The sequence below is a fragment of the Planococcus citri genome, chromosome 4, assembly GCF_950023065.1.
Source record: "Planococcus citri chromosome 4, ihPlaCitr1.1, whole genome shotgun sequence".
Classification (NCBI taxonomy): domain Eukaryota; kingdom Metazoa; phylum Arthropoda; class Insecta; order Hemiptera; family Pseudococcidae; genus Planococcus; species Planococcus citri.
In genome coordinates this window covers 52156574-52176285 of record NC_088680.1, presented here as the reverse complement: position 1 = coordinate 52176285, position 19712 = coordinate 52156574, and the positions used below count along the sequence as shown (strand labels likewise).

Sequence of the window (19712 nt, the reverse complement as noted above, 5' to 3'; positions counted from 1 at the left end):
TAAGGTATATATTAAAAACAGGCCTCTATTTTACATATTTTTCGCACACAAGTTTATCATTTGCTATTTGTAAACGAGAAAGAGATATTATTCTAAAAAAAAAAGTTAAGAAGAAACCGCCAGCAAAACGTAAGCACACTTACACACATACAAGAGTAGAGTGGGGGAAAATGCAAAAGAATAAGAAGAAAATAGCTTTTAAAAAAATGTAATTTAAAATACGTCAAACGCAGAATTGATAAAGATATTGTTAAGAGAGAACGACTCTGCAGAAGAAGAAAAAAAAATTACTGAAAATTATTCGTTATATTCTTGGGCTAGATATTCGTGCTATGCCATGCCAGGTCGAAGCACGCGACGATAATATTTCGTATCGAGACTACAAAAGGAATAAGTATACGAAAGAAGAAGAGGAAAAGAATAGTATTCTTTTAAAATATCGAATTAAGTAAGAAGGGAAAATATACGTAGGTATATTTTTGTTAAGTTTTCTTTATCAATGGTTTCCTCGCCGTTAAATCTGCCTCGTACCCCCGGCCGCCCCCTTACTTACTCATCTGCAAGAGAGCGACAAGAATAAGTATACGAGGAAAGGGCGCTACTACGTTGATAATTTTACAACGTATAAAGGAGCAAAATACGACGACGAGATTTCCCTTACGAGGCGAATTTCGCAACGCTCGTAACCCGACGCTTTTGCGGATAAACGATCGAGAAAGACGGTAATTTTATGACAGTACAAGTTCGGACCATTTTGGCATTCTAGACAGCTTGGGGGCTTCGCAGATATTGATCACATTGTATGTGTGCAAACCGTGGTATTCAACACAGCAAAAGGCCGCTCTATCGTCGAACTAAATCTCGCTTTTATTGTTTTATTGAAAAAAAAGCAGCGTCGCGGCGAACCATGATGCTTTTGAAGCCGGATTTTCCCGAACAAGTAATTTTCACTGTAGGGATGAGAGTGTAGAATTTAATTAAAACTATTTCATAGCGATTGTATGGTTGTTATTTTCAAGATTGTGGAGGGGCGAGAGGAAATTTGGATGTACCTATTCAAAATATCAGGAAAAAAACTTAACATAAGTTAATACGCAATTTCAACGGTTTTTTGAAATTTCAGGTATTGGAATTCATTTTTCAATTTTTGAAGGATTTTTAAAAGCACAGATTTGGGCCAAAAATGGAAAAAAATCAAAATTTTATCCATTTTTGAATTCTCCAGTTTTTAAAAAACTGCAATACTTGAGTGGCGATTCTCTTCCTCAGACTTAGATTCATTGTTCGATTTCCGAGCACACTAATGAGATTATTGAACGCGCTTTAGTTTTGCCATTCCAATCCTTGATTTGATCTCCTTTTGATCTCTACCATCATTATTTATAAGCGCTCCAGGGTATCTAAAATTTATTTACACTTTCAATTTGTTGTGTTCTGATCAGAGCTGTGGGACCGAAATGATTTTGTGATTGGATTTTGGTTTTGGGATCAAAATTTATCAATTTCAGGATTTGTCCTTCTAAATTTTTATTTCGGTTTCGGGATTGAAAAAATTGTTTTGGTTCTGGGATAAATCAGTTCCGGTTTTGGGATTTCCGTTTCAACCAATTCTAAGCTCAAATTGACCAACAGACCCTGCAAGGGGTCTAAAAAATGGAACATTTTGGCATGGGGAATCTGATGGTGTAATTAGTTTAACGTTTTAAATACATATTTTGCTTAATTTATCAAATAATTTTTATTATAATCTGAATGAATGATGATAAATGATGTAAAATGACAATTTACCAAAATAAAATCCCAAAACCAAAATGATTTTGTTTCAGTTCCGGGATTGTTTTGGGTTCAGAATTACATCAGTTCCGGGATTTTTTTGGTTTTGGGATCAAGAAAAACAACGATTCCAGTTTTGGGATTGGATTTGAATCAGGATATAATCTGTTCCCATTTTGGGATCATTTTGGTCCCACCCGTACAACAATTGTCGACGTCGACATTTACATCGACTACGTTTTTTTCCAACATAATGATGGAAAAGTGACCAATAAGTTATTTAATAGGAATCTTCTGTCTGTAAAGAAGCCAAGTTAATGAAAATTTTCAAAATATCTCATTACTTCTGACACTTTGACATGCCATCTCGACATGTAGATGTAAATTTTGAAATGTTGATGCTCAAAATTTACATCTGCAACTATGTTGACCCTTTCAGAATTAAAATTTCTGTTTTACCTAGTGTTTGAAAGTTCAGAAAACATTTAAAAATAAGCTCTTAATTACTTAAAGAGAGAAACAAATTTTTAATAACATTGATAAAATTATCAACTTTTCTATAATTTGGAGTTGTCGATGTTATGTCGATGTGAAAGTTGATCATCTACAAACACATCAACACCAACATAGACCAAATTTTCAAATATTTCTCAAATTTGAAAAATTACATTAATGTACTCTTAGATGAGTTATTGCACCTTTCAATATAAAGGGTTTAATGTTCAACTACTGAATTGTATGGACTTTTTGTCTGTACTTCTCAGAGGTGGCCTCCGCGTCGATGCTGCTTTCAGCACGAGCAATGGCCACCTAAGAGTGTAACAGAAAATCATTTTTTGAAAATAATTGTCAATTTTGAAACTAAAATTTAAAATTTTAAATTTTGAGTAGCTGGGAGGTTGATGTAAATGTCAATCCATCCACATCCGCCACATTTGGATCCCACATGTCGATGTAAATTTCGACCCTGTGTCGAGCCAATTGTCAACATAAATGCTAATCAACAATTGGCTCGACAAAGAGTCAAAATTCACATCGACATGTGGCATCCAAAAGTGATGGATGTGGATGGGTCGACATTCACATCGAAATTAGCATGGTCATTGTTGTACGGGCACAGCTCTGGTTCCTATGTTGATTTTCACCTGTTTATCTTCTCTCATCTCATGGTGAATTTCCAATATTTCAATCTAGCACTGTTTATTCGGTTGATCATTACCTGTATTTGCACTTCAATTCCAGCAAGAATCACGTTGTCATCTGCATAACTTAATTCATTAATTCTTTTGCCATTGATCTCGAGTCCCATTCTCTCGATTCTTGCTTCTCTCATGATTTCCTCTACATCTACATACAATATACATGTTGAACAGTCTAAGTGACAGCGGACATCCCTGCATCACACCTCTTTTTATAGCACATCCGCTCTCCAAGTACACATTTCCAATTATGATGTTCGCACTCTGTTCCCAGTACAGATTCCTTATTATTTGTAGGTCTTTGTCATCAACATTGTACTTACTTCTTAAGGATCTTCAGCATCCTCTCGTGGTTAACATGATCAAATGCCTTTTCATAGACAATATCAATGAAACATCACAGTGACATCACTCAACTGACAGCTGCGCTGTGTTTGGCTGATATCGTTATCAATAAAATTTTTGGCCCTTTATGTTGAAAGGGGAATTTAAAATCTGTAAAGAAATAAGGAAAATTGTCAAATTTGGATTCTGCGTTAAAAAATACCCTAGAATCACATAGACTTTACCCTTATTTCTTTATAGATTTTAAATTCCTCATTTAACTTAATGTTAATTTAGCCTTTAGGGCCAAAAATGTTGTCAAAAGCGCTTTTGAACAATTGTTGCTTTACTGTTGGCCAATCACGTTGCAGCTGTCCATCAAGTGACGCCATTGTGACGTTTCAATGAAATCATCTATAATTATAGACACTGTACCTGTGCCCTCCGGGTAAGACACCGAACTGCAGGCAACGGGGAAAAGGGACGGTAGTAAAATCTTGTGTCATGCCAATTTCTCCCGCTGGGTGCTTTTGGCTGCGCTGTACGTTAGTTTGCAGGCAACGGGGAAGAGGGATAGTAGTGATGCTCTTGGCTGCGCGCGCTGTACTTCGCAGTTCGCATGGTACTTCGTTCAAGAATTCAACACCAGCGCAGCCAAAAGCACCCAGTGGGATAAATTGGCATGACACACATAATTTAGCCAATATGGCCGCTAGTTCGTTGTCTTCCCCCAGGTACAGTGTCTATATCTATAATCAATAAAACATGCAATTATTTCCCTTTTAGCATTCAGTGATCTCTGCAGGCTTGTCAGACTGGACAAAAAACCTGACCGATGACCGCAACCCCAAAAATGCACACAAGACCGAGTGGACCAGACCGGACCTTGGACCTCTAAAAATAATTCATCTAAATATTAACCGAACATATGACCCTTTTCAGAAAAAATAACAGGGACAGACAAAGACCGAACCCCTTTCTAAAAAATTGGACCAATGACTGCGGTTTGGACCTCAGTTATGCCCAATTTTTCAAATTTATAATGCCATTTTAGATGCCTATTTCGAATAAATTTCCATTGTGATTTAATTTCTTTTGAAGTTTCAATGTTTTGAAAGTAAAAATCCCATTTTTCAACTCATCTTATGTGTTTTTTTCTTTCTGAAAAATGAAGACAGTTTTTGGACCTGGGCTGACTCATGACCACAAAGAAAATTTCTGGTCAGGACCGGACCGACCTACAAAGGCAAAAAATGCAGAACCGAATGACCAGACCAAACCGTTTGAAAGCTCCAAACTAGGACCTTGATGTTGGAGCAACTGCAAAAGCTGAGTGGTCCTACAAGCCTGGATCTCTGAATGATCACTTTCAGTAGGGCTATTGCACCTCTGGTCCCTTTCTTTGCTACAAAGCCATATCGTTACCTAAAGGCAAATCCGTGTACATCCATAAAAAAAGTCGTAGCAGTCTGCCGCTACGTAAGAGCCAAATTTTTGTGCCAGAAACACTAAGGGCACTTGAACTACTCGCACCCTCGCTGCGCTCGTGTGCTTCGCCTGTATTTGGGAAGGGGGGATCCTCGTCACCCCTGCACCTCCTTGGGCTTCACCCAACTCTCTCTTTCCGCTGTTTCCCTCTTGTATTCGCGGGGGACTCCGTCCCCCCAGCACCCCCTCGGGCTTTGCCCAACTCTCTTCTTCCTCCTTCAAAAAATATGGTAACAAACCTGTGTTGACCCTGAAACAGGTCAAATGGGGTTGGAAGGTTGAAACCGGTAAAAGGCACTTCCAGTACATCCTCCCATTGTACTGTGAAAATTTGAACAATGTAGGTCAATTTGGAGAGGCTGTAGGCTTTCCTAAACGTCGAAAAACACATTTGACCCTGAAGAGGGGTCAAATAGGGTTGGAAGGTTGAAACCTGCAAAAGGCACTTCGGGTACATCCTCCAATTGTACTGTGAAAATTTGGACCCTGTAGGTCAATTTGGAGAGGCTGTAGGATTTACTAACCATCAAAAAACACATTTGACCCTATAGAGAGGTCAAATAGGGTTGGAAGGTTGAAACCTGCAAAAGGCACTTCGGGTACATCCTCCCATTGTACTGTGAAAATTTGGACTCTCTAAGTCAATTTGGAGAGGCTGTAGGCTTTCCTAAATGTCGGTCAAAAGCCGAAAAACATGTAAAATAGCCCAAAAATTCACGTTTTTGGCCCTGGAGAGGGGTCAAAGGGGGTTGGAAGGTTGAAACATGCAAAAGGCACTTCGGGTACATCCTCCAATTGTACTGTGAAAATTTGGACCCTCTAGGTCAATTTGGAGGGGTTGTAGGCTGTCCTAAACGTCGAAAAACCCATAAAATAGCCCAATAATCCACTTTTTGACCCTGGGGAGAGGTCAAATAGGGTTGGAAGGTTGAAACCTGCAAAAATCACTCAAAGGGCACCCCTTCATTATATGCAGGAAATTTGGACCCTCCAGGTCAATTTTAGGGGTGAGGGGGCCAAAAAATGGGGTGAAAAAGTGGTTTTTCCCACCTTAAATGGGGTGGGGATGACCTAGGAAGCTGAAATTTGGATATGTTGATCACAATGGAGGTACTGACCAATGGTGTGATTTTGGATCTTTTTTGTCCATTTGGGGCCATATTATGTCCCTCTAAAGAAATGACCTTTCTGTAATTTTCAACTTTGACCCTCCCCACTCCAAGGGTCAAATATACTTTTTGAGAAACCCCCATTTTCCAAATTTGACTGTATTTGATCAATTTGAACAGGTTCCAGGTCATAAAACGTTGGCTGAAACTTATAAACCTATATCTATATATATATCTATCTATACATATAAAATCTGACACACCGGGAATCGTCTAGTTTGAGCTCAAAACGTCGAGAACTATCAAAATTTTTGACCATCCACGTTTTTATCCAAAGTCGGGCCTACCGCAATAGCCAGCATTTTTTACAAAAATTTGGCTAAAAATCGTCTTTTTGCGTCACTGATAAGACTCTGGAATGCCCTGAATTGAAAAATTTGCATCTGAGTGTAGTAAAAGAGCACCATGGAAAATGCATGAAGCTAACCAATGTTCAATCAGAACTCGACTAACCCTTCCGAGCATATCCGAACCTTATCAGTGATGTGTAAAATAAAATCATACTTTTTTTGTATGAACATACAAGGATCTGCTTTTAAGGTAACGATATTGAGTTTCACTGAGGTTCTCATCATCTCATCAATGTTCTTTTCTATTCTGGCATTTATGATGGTAAGTACTAAGTAGCAGCACCTATGTATGTACCTTTAAATTTGGATTTACCATCTTTGTGAATCTTTTGATTGATTTAAGCGCATATTTTTAAAATCGTTTCATGATGGTTCAAATCCAACATTTTCTCTAGTGATTATTTTCAAACCAAAAAAAAAAAAAATCAGCATAAATACAAAATTTTCTCTTATGATGACCTATTTTTGAAAAAAATTATACAATCAAAATCAAATGGAGGCTCCAGAACCGTTCAAAATGAGGTACAAACAAACAAAATTTCAACTTTTTTGGTCAATTGAGTAAAATTTTTTTCCATTTTCAACTCATTCAAATTTTCAAAAATTCGCCAAAAATCGAAAAATGAATTCACATTTGAAATTTTGACTGATGGTGCCTTTCATTTGATTCAAAACTTCTTGCGTCGTCGGTTAGAATAAAGAAAATTCTTCAAAAAAACCCCTTCATTCACAGTCACACACAACATCAAGCATAAAGTCAGCACCACCACACACACAAAGCCTTACAAACGTCTAAAATGTAAGTATACGATGCTTTGAAATATATCGCGTCAAATACGATATAGGGGTAGACTTGTTCTACTAAACAAGAACGACAGCGAGTTATCTTCAATGTGTAAGAATTGACTAAATTGAACTGCATTAAGCGCGGTGATTCGATGAAAAATGAATACGCTCGAATTGAAACGCTAAAACGGTGTTATTTGCCATGTTCGTTCGCTTTATCGTTCCTCTTTCTCGATTTTTTTTTTTACGAACGTCTACGTAAGTAACTTGGCGAACAACTCCGCCCCACAAGCTGAAATTACCACTTGGTTTCGAGACTTCCATCTCTGCTGATAGTGCTAAGGAAACTTTTCATTACACTAGTTTCACAGTTTTCCAGCCATGATATGAAAAATTATACCCCTTATCGCTGTCGCGCGTCGTCGTCGTATACTTGTCCGATATAAAATTAAGCTACATAAGCATCGGTAAAGCTGACGTGGTAAAATTCATTCTTCACAGCGCTGTGAAATGTCAGACGAGGGTTATAGATGAGGTAAAGTACTGGGTAGTAGTGTAGTTAGATACCTATAAACCTTATAGGATACGTTCACGTGAAAGTACACAATGCTCATAATGCAAACGCCAGTATCACTATTACAGACTTATTTACTTCCTTATGTTTATGTATCCGAAAACGTTTTATAGAAGCTAATAGAATACGTTACATGCGTCCATTTCATTCGAGTACCAACAGTCAACGAGTAAAATCCTCTTCGTCGAACATATACATACGTCACTCGTATTTACACATTACATAGGTACGTATTTGATCGTAACTACACAGACTTTAGGTACTTGTGGATATGATGAAGATTTGTCTGTTTTAGTTCGTTTCGCAAAAAGAGTAATTCAACATTGGAAAAAGATGGGAGTTGGGAGGAAGTTCAGAATGACACTTGAAAACACCAGTTATTTTCCATACACTTATCTCTTCTCCATATTTGCAATTGCGGATATCCAATCCATAAAGAGCAGTAGATTACCATCACGTTAATATAACATTTTTATATCTACTGTTTATGCCACGCCGGAGTCAGAAGATTTTCATTGCTTGATCAGAGGATTCATTTCTTGCCATTTCACTCACAAAATAAAAACATATGTATTGGATATGTTATCTTATCCAAGAACGAAAGTGAGAAAGTTCTTTCTTAGGACGAGTAAAATGAAACATTTTTTTGATAATTTCTATTTTTTTTAAACCTCAGAGGTTTTTGGTAACATGATCGGGGTAGGTATAACAAGAACCTCTTGAGGAGTCCATCTCACATTCAGAAAGAATTCGCGATTTTGGGAAGGAGCATGGATTAAAATCACATTTTCGGTTATTTTTCATTTTAAAAAGTTGGTATATTTACTTATTCAATAAAAATAAATAAAATTAGTCTTAAAACAAACATCAACTCCTCCGAACCGAACTACATCGTTTCAGGCTATTCCGAAGTTTATAGATTTCTCCAGAAGACCAAGACGTATTGCAGCCTGCAGGGCTTGTACAATGACTTTAGTAACGAAAAAAAGCTCGAAAAAGTAACCAAAAAAGTGAAAAAACATGGAAAAAAATAGTTAATGCAGAGTAAAATAACCATAAACTACAGAAAATTCCAATAGAAACGTTCTGATTTTTAATTTCAAAAAGTTAGACTAATTTTGCAATTACATAATTATTTGGAAAAAAAGCGAAACTTTTTAGCAATTTTTGACAACATGGTGAAAATTTATGCAATCTCTGGAAAAAAAATTGGCAAAAAGCAAGACTTTGGCAATCTTAGCAAAAAGCAAGGTCTTAATACTTGAGAACTTTTGTAAAAAAGCAACAGTATGAGTGTATGACCAAAGACCATGACAATTTTATATTAAAAAAAACACAGGATTAAGGGTTAAAAAATGATATCTATTTCTTCGAATTTTCTGTCAAAAAAGTAAAATTTAGACAATTTTCATTTTCAGATAAATGTGAGACCTTTTGGAATTGCTTTTAAAAAATCAACTGCTTTTTCAGGGTGTCAAACAAAACTCCTAGACAAAAAATCATTATCTACTTCTTCATGATTTTTTCATGACCTGTTTTTCAAAGAGAATTTTTGACAGGGATGGAAAGCTAGCTAAAAGCCGAGGAAGTTTGGGTTTTTGAAAGCTAAAAGCTATTCAAAAGCTTTATTTATTCAGCTTTCTTCCAGCTAAAGCTAAAGCTGAAGTTTTATAAATTTTTTAGAAGCTAAAAGCTAAAGTCAAAAGTTTCATCTTTCAGCTTTCCATCCCTGATTTTTGATAAAATGCAAGATTTTGACAGTTTTAGCAAAAGGAAAGGCTTTTTGAAAATTTCCGGCAAAAAAAACTAGAACATTGCACAACAGTGAAAAGGGAGACTTTTTGGAATTTTTGAAAAAAAGTAAAAATCAAAAATTTTGATAGAACGCGAGTTTTTGTCAATTTTTTGCAAAAAGCAAGCCTTTGACAAATGAGAATTCCAGCAAGAAGCGAGACTTTATGGCAATTATTGGCAAGAAAGTTTCTTGCAATTTCGGTTAATTTTTCTAAAAAGCGAGAATTTTTGATAGAAAGCAAGACTTTTTGACAATTTTAGCAAAAGACTCTATAAGTACAGGCAATTTCCGACATGAAAGCTAAAAATTTAAACCATTTTTTTAATGGAGATTTTTTGAAATTTTTGAAAAAGCGAAATTTTTTTAGCAATTTTTAAAAAAAGAGTTTTTGTCAATTATTGGCGAAAAGCAAGATTTTGATAATTTTAGCAAGAAGTAGGACTTTATGGCAAATACTGAAAAAAAATGTCACTTTCTCGGAATTTTGGTCAAAAAAGTGAGAATTCTGTAAAATTTTAAGAAAAAAGTATGACTTTTGGAATTTTCTACGAAACAGTCTTCAGCAATTTTTTTTAAAAAAGCGACAATTTTTTCTAATTTTTGGCAAAAACCAGGACTTAATTGATAATTTTTTTGGAATTAAGTACCCATTGACAATTATACTTTTTTGAAATTTTTGTCGAAGAAGTGAGACTTTTTGACTAATTTCTAGCAAACCAATACTTTTGGGTACCTATAAAGTTACCTACCTACTTCATTGTAGGAAAAAAATTTGACAATTTTTAAAAGTTTATAGCAAAAACCGAGACTTCTTTTTTTGCATTTTTGGGAAAAAACGACTTGAAAAATTACCCCTAATTAATCTGAGTCAAACTTTTAAAAATATGCCTCAAGCAAAAAAATGTACCTAATTCCTCCCTCAAGAGCATCTTCATCGACAACGAAATCAGTATCGATCCTGCATAAATAGCAAATGCCTTCACCGCTCAAGTAGCTTCTCAAAAAATCTTTCCTACCTCCTTATTCTTCTTTATTAATCAATCAGGCATTCTAGTAAAATACCGTAGAATCGAAAAATCAAATGATTTCACAAAAAAAATTGATCATTAGCCTACCATCAACCATCAAATTTGCAGAAACATCTACATACATTCAGTTACAAAGCAGATAGACTTCATCTTCACTCAAAATTACGACAACGACGTACCTATAGTAAAAGAACTTTCGAGCACGTCTTTCAACAACTTACTTCACACTGACCCTATTTCAAACGTATAAAGAAGAAACAAACTACAAACATATAGGAACATCCATTGAAATTTCAAAATACCTACACAAAATTTTCGCACACTTGAGCAATTACGTATTCGGTTCGGCAATTTCCAACAATCGCATCAGCCATTCCAAAGGGCTGATTTATTTAAAACGAAACAAGCGAAGCGCCACGTTCACGTCTCGGAGCAATCTTGGTCTCTAAAATATAAGACGATACTCGTATAAAAGAAGAAAAAGAAAATTCAATTTTGAATAAAATTTATCCGACAATTAAGGAAAGACCTCTGTATATTGTCCTCTTCATCTCGCAACAAAATCCACCACTAAAATCCTATTATCAGCCGAACAAAACAGAGCAATGCCAAGAGCATGCCAAGCTATAGGTGAAAGTATATAGCCTCAGCCTACAACAACGTCTTAATATACAATAAACGACGAAAGAGATAACGTTTGCGCCAATTTCCACCCTAAAAACTGACGAATTAAATGAAGTGGAAAAGTGCAAAAAGCAGAAAGCAAATTTGTAATTAATACGACGTCGCTGACGACAAAAGCGCCGGCAAACTTTCGGCTTATTTATTTAATCACGCCCTTCCGTTAATTTCTTATCGTTTGGCGTTATACCTACTCAGGTGAGCGTTGAAATTGCCAAGTGAAAAGAAAGCCCAACCGCCGTTTTACAATATAAAGGTCGAACTAACATAAATTCGAGTCGTGTTTGGATTATGAGATGTTTATAAATTAAATGAAACGTTTAACGTTACCATAACCATTTCGGTCACGCTAAAAGTTGATATTTGAATTGCATATTAGTGGTTCGAAAAGTTCAATACCACAAAAAGGCAAGCTGCGTTGTTTTCTCCTCCTCACTCCTCCGTGTGTAAATCTGATTAAATCCGAAAGCCTGCAGTCTGTAGAACAGATGGAGGAATCTTCATTGTGACATTCGAGTTTAACACGTACAATTGTACACTACTACGGTAAACGATTCCGTTCATTATTTATACTTCGAGCAGATAATTTCAAATTAACCCACAAAACGTAATTTTATTTGTACGTCGGTCGAAAGTTCTTCCTAAAACGTTGCAAATAACATGATTATTAAAAAATCCCCAAGAGGTTGCAAAACAATCGACGAATGCTTTTTAAAAAAAAATTCTTACGACCTTGCAATATTATTTCAATTATGCGTTTTCTTTTCTCCTATTTACTTTCCTTGAAATGAGAGAAAAAAAAGAGGCAATAATAAAATACTAAATTTGCATAGGGCCTACATATTCTACACTTTCAACCTAATTTTCAAATATTAATCAACGTTTCATTTTTATGCACCATATTTACCTACTCTTATACCGAGAGCCAAAATAATAACCGTAACGCAAACATTTAACCAATTTACACCTCGTAATATCGCGCCTGTTTTTAGGTACCTATGCTACAAGAATTACACGAATTCTCACCACCGCACCACGATGTTATTTCGTACTAAAATCGCGTTATTAATTTTCCGCAATTATATTAGAGACTAAAAATGTTCAACATATTTAACAAATGTTGAGCTAATTGTGAGTTGAATTTATTCAATTTAAAGGTCTCCCGGTTCTTTAAATTACCTTTTATTTGACGGGTTTTCCGGGCGAAACATTTTATTGTATAAATCTCTGTAGGATTCGAATAGTCGTTTTAATTTATTCCCTCTTTTTTTTTTTACTCGTTTTCATTCGGAGAAAAATACGAAAAGATAAATTATACGCGAATTTAACAGCATAAGCAATTATGAAGATTGAATGCGCGAAAAACATGTTTATTATGATTCTTTTTTCGGATTTTAGATGATTATAAGAAGCGCTTAACTCGTTCGTTAAATATTGAAAAATAATCAGATTCGTATACAAAAATGCAAATCCAAAGTTTCTAAAAATGATGACTATAAAAAACATCGAAATTATAAAGTGTAAAAGAGAGAGTTCGGAAAGAATTACTCGTATTTCAATTAAACCCTTTACTGCTGTAGCTTCTTATGTTATTGTTGAAAAATTAATGATTTTTCATCGTACATTCTATTTTGAGAACTCCTGGTGAAAACTTGGTAATATTTTTTTATACCTTCCCTGACAAGATAACCGTTCAATTTTCTTTCACCAATCAATTTTTCTAATTAAGGTATCATAAATGGAAAATATCGGTTTGTTCACGAACCATTCGTGCTAGTTCCAAGCTCGATTTTTCCTCCATGCTTTTCGTGTTTTTTATTTTTATATCCAACAGCGACTAGTTATATAAGAAGATGTCCAGCAGCGAGATTTGTGAAAAATGATTGTTCAAAAGTAATTTCCAAATACCACAGGGGTGAAGATATTTCTAAAAATAGAACTAACCTCTGGAATTTTATTTTCAGGGTTGATTGAATGTGGATCTATTTCTCTGTTTTGAGTGAAGATTAATTTTGGCGAGAATTTTCCCTAACCACCCTTCCACTACTTCTGAAAAAAAGTTCGTTGAATTAAATTTTCAATTTTTGATGATAGAGAAATAATTGATGAAAAAAATGAGTACAAGTAAATCATATTATTGAAAAGAAAATCTTAGTCTATATTGAATAGAGGAATGGAAAGAGAAAAGGGAGGAACAGCATCAATTTTCATTTCCAATCTCATCTCATTTCAATAAGAACATAACGAAATTTAGCCTGACTGAATGATTTTAGGTACATATATGCAAATGTATTAGTACATCCACTCTCGAACTACGAGCAGGTATAACTGCATTAGCAACCGAGTAAGGAATAAAATTCATTATTTGCCACCAAGGAGCAGTTCGATACGTCAAGTCAAATGAGTATTTACAACGCCCAGCTACACGTGAGTAATCCCACGACGGGAAAATTTTTCCAGCTTAAATGGCATTATCAGTGTTATCACTTCGGGTCCCAAAACATTTCCATTTACATATTTTCTTTTGCAAAACAATAAAAATCATTTCAAAACCCCGTAGCTATTATTCGAGCATTTATACTATTACATCGTCAAAACTTGGGATATTTTTCACATCAATTTTACATACCACACCGTACTCTAAAACGCTGCAAGTTAGGAGAGAAAAAACTCGTCCATTTGTCATGTCGCTACAATTATCTTGGGACAGCGTTTCCGTTTATACAGGGTGTTTCATAGGTAACCTATCGATCCTTCCAGTGGGTAAGTAGGCAACTCATGCTGAGCATAACGTGTGTTTGCCCACCTTTTGTATTGAAGGGGCAGATTCAGGCTCGCTTGAAATTTTTTTTCAAAGTCTGATCTTTTTAATGACTCAATATCCATCTCCCTATCTTGATTAGTTGAGAAGTAAAATGATATGTAAAGAGGAACAGTTTCTGAGAAATTCCATAAAAAATGCAAAAATTGTCAATTTTTGAACGCATCTTTTTGGATATTTTGCTTTGCATTCCCTCCTCTCATCAACTAGGACGATAATCGTCCACAAGGAAAAATTCTAAATAAAATTTGATATTCAATGGCACAAAGTACAAGTCTTTACCTATCATGGTTCTCGATTTACGCAAGGTTGAGAAATTTCCAACCAATATCAAAAAGAAAATTTTTCAAGCGAGCATAAATTTGCCCCTTTAATCCAAAAGGTAGGCAAACATCCATAGTTGTGCTCAGCATGAATTGCCTACTTACCCGGTGGTAGGATGTAGGTCACCTATGAAACACCCTGTATATATTGTATGTATGATTTATGTCTCGAACGGCGCACATGTTACGATACATTAGCGACCTACAGATCTGGCTTATAGCTTATCGGGAGCCTTTCAAAATTATGTATCGCGTACGGTTCGCTGATTTTAGTTTCAAGTTAAACTAGGTAGTAGGTATTGGTGTTAATGCAAAGATAGGTTAGGTATACGATAAATGAACTATAATTACAAATAGATTGGTGGGTTTATTAGCTGTTGGGCATACAAGAAGCTCTGCGGTTGCCATGATGAATGAAGGAGGAAACTTTCAAGGACAGTCCTACAATTTATAGTCTATATTTGGAGATCATTGCAATCGAGCACCTGGTTGAACACAAATAATCATGCAAACAGTTCGAGATCCAGATCTGAGGTGAAAAATTCCCTCTTCAATCCCCATTGGAGTCTGTTTCAGAGGGGGAGGGGGTGGTGGTGTCCACAAAGTTACCTTTAAAGTGCATGAGTAATTTTTTTTTTTAATTTGACAGTCAAGGAAAGATATGGCTAATGAATGACCTTTACAAAAAGGTAGGAAAAATTTAAAATTTGTGGGGAAATGTTTGACCTACTCAAAAGATTTCAAATCTTGAAAAATCTGACCATTTTTCATCATTATTTCAAATTTTCTCCCCACTTTTTTTGGTAAAGCTTGAAATTTATTTTTGTCAAATTCAGGAAATCAAGAGTTCTCAAAATTGTAGTTCTTTCCCTCGAAATTTAATAAATTAATTTTTATTTACACGTGATAGAAGACATCAGATGATCACCTGGACCGAAAAAATTATTCGAAACTTATTTTCAAATGTTTTATACTTTCAGCTCTCGCCGAAGAGGAGGCAGGAAGCACTCACATAAAATTTTGAAACTTTCCTATTACCAGAGGCGTCGCTACCGGGGAGGGGGGAGGCAAAATTGGGTAAAATTCGGCAAGATTTCGGATAAGGGCCTGTAATGAAAGAAAAATCCGTTTTTCCACTTCTCGAAACACAAATTTTTGAAAGCTTCTGCCCTCGCTTCACTCTGGCTTGATTTCTTTTCTTTTTCAAGACCAATCAAGGTTGAAACTTCTCAGAAAAAATCAAGTTTTAAAACCAAAAAATAAATTCCTCACACAAAACATCGTTTTTATGCCGCACTGAAATAGGTACAAATTTCCAAACTCCTGGCATTAAAAAAAAACTCGTTTTTGGGTACCTCAAAATGACCATTTTCAAAAGCTCTTGCCCGCGCTTCGCTCGGGCCAATTTGTTTCTCATTATTTTAAAATAAGTTGAACAAATTTCACATTTGAGGCCTCCAAAAATCCAAAAAAGAAAAGAAAAATTTTCGTAAGTCATATGAATGTTAACGTTATATTATATCAATTGGTAAGATTGATATTTTTCTTCTACATTAATCGACCAATTTTCAATCGACACCACCTCCCTCTCAAAAATCCAAAAATAGTGTCTGTTTTAGAAATGAGGCTCAACATTCCCCATTTTTGGGTTTTCATTCGGTATTTTTGAATTTTCATTCGGCATTTCCGTACCAATATATCCCCCCCCCCCAAGAAAATTTGGAGCGCGACGCCTCTGAATATATCTTATTGTTGAGATTATTTGGCCATAATTTTCCACGAGGCTCCAACAATTCTTTTAAAAAAATGACCCACCCTAAACATTTCAGCTTTTGAGCCATACTAGAATTTAGCGTCTTTAAAATTGCAGAATTTTTCAAAATAAGTATTTCCAGTTTCCTAGACTGGTTTTTGAATAATGAATTGAAAACTTTGACTGGTCTGCTGGAATTCTGCAAAGTAATGTTTTTGTTGACTTATTTCACCTTGATTTTTTTTCAACAATATTTCATTTGCAAAGAGGAGGGGGGAGGTTCAGCAACAAGTTGCACCATATTGAAGGTAGTAAAGATATTATATCAGCTATTTTTCAACTGTTGATTGATTCCTTCGAATTGATTAAAACTTTTGTAATCAACGAGACTGTTTCATGTAAAATTGACTGTGAAAGAAGCCAAATTTGTGTATCTTAAAAATTGAGAGAATTGATGATGTTTTGAATTCTGATTGGACACAAGGAGAGAGGGGTTCAACAAACGTTTATATGAATTTATTCATTTATACCGCAAAAATAAATAAGTTTCAACAACTTCTATAGTGCCTTTTTTCAGAATACATTATAAAGTATCTGAAAGCTGAAAACCGTAGAAAAATGAATGATCAGTTAACGGCTATATTTTTAGGGATTGGTGGAAAGAAAAAATGTATTCGACCATTTCCTCTTTTTCAACAAATACGTATATCAAAAAATCTGCTGGAAAAAGATCAAAAAATCAACACTTTTTAGGAAAAATTAATTTTTAGTGAGAAATCTCTTATACCTATAGTTTTTTCCAGCCCCCTGTCGGTTTCTCACGAAATCCCACTTCAAAATCAAGCCTTCAAACAGCTGAAATCATCTTCTTTTCGAATAATGACTACCATTTTTGCATTTTTTCGAAGTGATGAAAAAAATCATAGAAAGGGGAAAATTCGTATAGGATAAGTTACATAAATTTGAAAACCAGACATGGGGGTCAAATGGAGGAAACAGCTCCATGACTTTCTTCTTCACTAACGCCCAATTTATTGATTTTTGGTCAAAAACTTCAGAAGCAAAAACAGAAAAAACGTAATTTCTTTGCGAAAATCCTGATTATTTTTACAAGCATTGTGGGTGTCTTGCTTACCCATCCTAAGAAATGAAACTCCCAAACCAACAAAAAGTTCGAGTCCAAACAAGAAAATGCTCTATTAACCAGGATTTCGGGTCCTGAAGTCTATTTTTTCAATTTTGGGGAATTTTGAAAAACAAAATTTGGACATGAAGATGAAAGAAGAGAAATTATCCAACCATACGAGAAAGCTAAAAATTAATATTCATGCCTCTCCTTATCTTAAATCGATTCGAAGCAGTTTCAAATCATATTGATCAGTTCTGGAGCCTTCCAGAAATTTTTTGGAAATCACAATTCCCGAAAAATTGTCAGAATGGAGCCAGAAATATGAAATTTCATATCTATGTGCCGAACTTTCAATTTTGCAAGACATTGCAAGACATTGCAGTACATACTGCTCCAGTGTGACAATTAAGAGTATTGATATCGACCACATAGGTACGTAGTTCTTCCCCTAAATCGATTATTAGGCAATGCAGAATTGAAAACAGACTCAACTTCATCACCAAAACATTCAATTCAAGTTCAACATTCTGAATTTTTCTCAAATAGTTCAAAAACAAAGCTTCCAAGAGGAAGAGATGGAACACATTCTACAATCAGCAAAGAATTTCGTGCTCCATAATTTTGTTTTTCTTCCTTTTTTTTTCTTCATAGAACTCTTGATTTTTTCAAAAAACTACTTAAAGTCGATTTCCATGGAAAACTGGGGGAGGGGGAGGGGTAGAGTCCTGCGAATAAAATGGATAAAAACAAAACTGCACAGTAAGGAGTTTCCTACCTGTAGAATGTGGTGAGGTTTTTTCCAAGGAGGCTTCATTTTTGAGTTATTTCAAGTTAGAATTGAGTAGTTCATTGAAAAAATAGCCCTTGTCACATGACTTCTTAGAACCTGTGCAGTGTGCAACTCCCAAGCTCTCCCTTGAGCGTACCCAATATCATGAATGTAAACTCTCTAACGCAATTCCTCTCCGGGCTACTCCGGGTAGACCAACTTGAAGGCCATGTCATCATCACAACATGATCTCCGCAGTTGGCAATAGGTGCAATGGAGTGCATAGGGTCTAAGTGGCGATGTGACAAGGGCTATTTTTGCAGTGAGCTCCTCAATTGGAAATTTCGACTTGTTTGAACTTTTTTCGATCCACTCGTTATGAAATTTCTGACTAATTCTCGTTTTGAACGAGATACGAGAACATGTAAAATCGATTCCACGAACACAGAAACACCAGGTATTCTGTAGGATCAATTCAATTTAGCATTTTCTCACTAAAAGAGTGTAATTTTAGTGAACCCCTCTACATTTATTGCCACCGAGGAGAAAATGTTGGCAGAATTCGCTAAAAAAAAGTGACCTCAGAGGTTAAGTTCCCCAAAAGTGATCACAGCAAAAAGCTGCTTTCTTCTCCAGCTTCTGGTGGAAACACTTCGAATGATCATTTCGCTCAAATGAAGACACTTCGGGCGAAATTCACGACCCATTTCGATTCCGTAGCAATGATTACCGCCGTATGATTTCTCATAAAACACATCGGGCTGATGATAAAAATAGCACTAAAATAGTAATTCGAGGGTTGAATATATAGGTAGGTATATATCGTGCAAATAAAATGCAAGGTGAAGGTCGTGAAACGAAACATAAAATAGCATTAATAGCTCCTATCATGTCACCCATTGAACTATTATGGTGGATTTTCGTTCAGACGATGACTTATACCTACAAATACATCGTCTTCGTTGTCGATAAAACACGACGGCGGCAGTGGAAAATTCATTCGAGCTTTTATCAATTTTCCAACATCAAACGAAGCTATTAAACCGTGTCGAGTGATTCACCAGTATAGGCAGTAGTACCATTCACTTGTTAGCTAATCGCGTTATTAAAAAAAGGGGGAAATGGAAATTCCATTGAAAGTAGCGTTAAAGCGATGTTAACGACTTTTGGCATTGAAACTTTGACATTTTTTTTCCTCCTTCACATACATATGTGAGTCTTGTTTTAATACTCGTCGTTCGACGCTGCACCGGGAATCGTGTATCATGCTCGGTGAAAAAGAACAAAAGGTAGTAAACAACTTTTGAAGAACACGCGATAGAAAATTTTTCCATTTAAAACAGGTACCTACGATTATCGTGACAATGGGGGAAAACAAAAAAGGAAAAAATACACGATCAAAAGGGGACGTTGAAAAATCAAAAACAGAGTAGGTATTAAACCAACAAGAAGAAAGAAAAGTTAATGGTAAATAATAAACTTACCAAAATACCGCCGTGAAAATGATTAAGAATTTATTTCAAAAAATTCGTACGACGGTCATGGTTCGCGTCAAAGTAGCTCGTTATAACGACAGGACGCGAAAACCGAACCGGAAATTGGTTAATTTATTTCGACAATTGCGTGATTAAGAACTTCACCGAAGAAAATGAGCATCGGCCTAACCTGACGTTGGCCAATATCGAGTTTAATCTGAGGGGACTCTGGTACGCGGCGGGTTTTTGCGTACGCGGCACACGACGGTCAGGGG

The 19712-nt window shown here is 35.7% G+C and overlaps 1 protein-coding gene across 1 annotated transcript in view; it reads right to left on the bottom strand.

The window, feature by feature from the left end:
* Hk (Hyperkinetic) overlaps nt 1–19712 on the bottom strand; it is a 187012-nt gene extending 167300 nt beyond the window's left edge. Inside the window, exon 1 of the mRNA XM_065360048.1 lies at nt 19447–19712. The gene's annotated coding sequence lies outside the window, so the exon portion shown is untranslated. The remainder of the gene's footprint in view (nt 1–19446) is intronic.